Source organism: Suncus etruscus, chromosome 10 (assembly GCF_024139225.1).
Source record: "Suncus etruscus isolate mSunEtr1 chromosome 10, mSunEtr1.pri.cur, whole genome shotgun sequence".
Classification (NCBI taxonomy): domain Eukaryota; kingdom Metazoa; phylum Chordata; class Mammalia; order Eulipotyphla; family Soricidae; genus Suncus; species Suncus etruscus.
This window is the reverse complement of record NC_064857.1, coordinates 42013086-42014342: the sequence shown is the minus strand read 5'-3', so window position 1 is coordinate 42014342 and position 1257 is coordinate 42013086. Positions and strand designations below refer to the sequence as shown.

The following is a 1257-nucleotide window of genomic DNA, read 5'->3' as shown; positions in this document are numbered from 1 at the left end:
ATCTTTGAGAACTCTGCACTTATACCAACATTCTTTATCTCTTTGGTGTCCCTAATTTTATTTCTAGGGTTTAATAATTTCACCTCTATAAGCTCACATTTCAACTAACTTAACTATTTGCTCCAGAGCTATGCTGAATCATATCACAATAGAATGTGGCCACAAAATAAAAGACTGAAGAGGGAAATGTACATATATAGTTTATTGAACCAATCACTGAAAGTTTTTAAAACTAGGTTATACATTCATGATTACTCATGGTAGTCAAAGATTCCTTGCAACAAATTTTCTTGGTTCCTTAGAACAATTTATCTAGGTCTTGAAAATTGGATTTATTTTAAGTAGATGAGTCTTCACTTTCAATCTCTTCACTTATCATTTAGTTTCAATTCTCCATACTTGATGTATTTTTCACTTTGTCTGAAGATCATTCTCTTTGACATAAAGGATGAGTAAAATAGGTGATTTCTGTTTTCCTCTCTCTTTTTTTTGACTGCTAGCCTTATAAAATTAAAGAACTAATTTTGTAATTAATTCTATAATTCTTTTAATGTAATTAAATTAAGTACAACTTAATATTTTCACCATTTAGAACAAAAATAAAACATTTATCAATTTCTGAAATATTCCTATATGCACAATTCTACTTCCTTTTTCTGTCTAACATATTTACATTTCTTTAATTGTTGCTTTAACTCTAAATAAGATAAAAAGCTTCTAAAATAACTTTAATGATAAAGACTCTCATTTCACAATCATAATCATAATGTACTCTCTTTTGCAGATGTCTAGCTGTGATTCTGTGTGGCTGAGAAAATTTTTTGTTTGTTTTTGTCCCCCAATTCACAATACAGACCAGGCAAAGGGCCTGTGTTGAGGTGTATATGGGGTGCATTTACTGTACCTCCTCTTTCTATACAGTCAGTGTAAAGAACACAGCCTTTGGTAAGAATTGGGAGGCCTTATCTTTCTTTTCTTTTTTTTTTTTTTTTGATTTTTAACACACACACACACACACACTCCTTCACCAGTGCAACATTCCCATGACCAATATCCCAAGTGTCCTTCCTCCCCACGCTACACCAGCCTGTACTTTAGACAGGCCTTCTAATTCCTTCATTCAGTCACATTTTTTTATGATAGTTCTCAGTGTAATTATTTCTGTGACTGCACTAAATGATACCTGTGGTGAGCTTCATTTTGGGAGCTGGACCCTCCAGTCCTCCTCTATTTTGTCTCTGAGAATCATTACACAAA

The 1257-nt window shown here is 32.6% G+C and overlaps 1 non-coding gene across 1 annotated transcript; it reads right to left on the bottom strand.

The window, feature by feature from the left end:
* Positions 1-829: 829 nt before the first annotated feature.
* On the bottom strand, positions 830-962 carry LOC126021126 (small nucleolar RNA SNORA51). The gene has a single exon (XR_007499736.1). It is a non-coding gene; the product is annotated as a small nucleolar RNA SNORA51 (small nucleolar RNA).
* Between the last annotated feature and the right edge of the window lie 295 nt (positions 963-1257).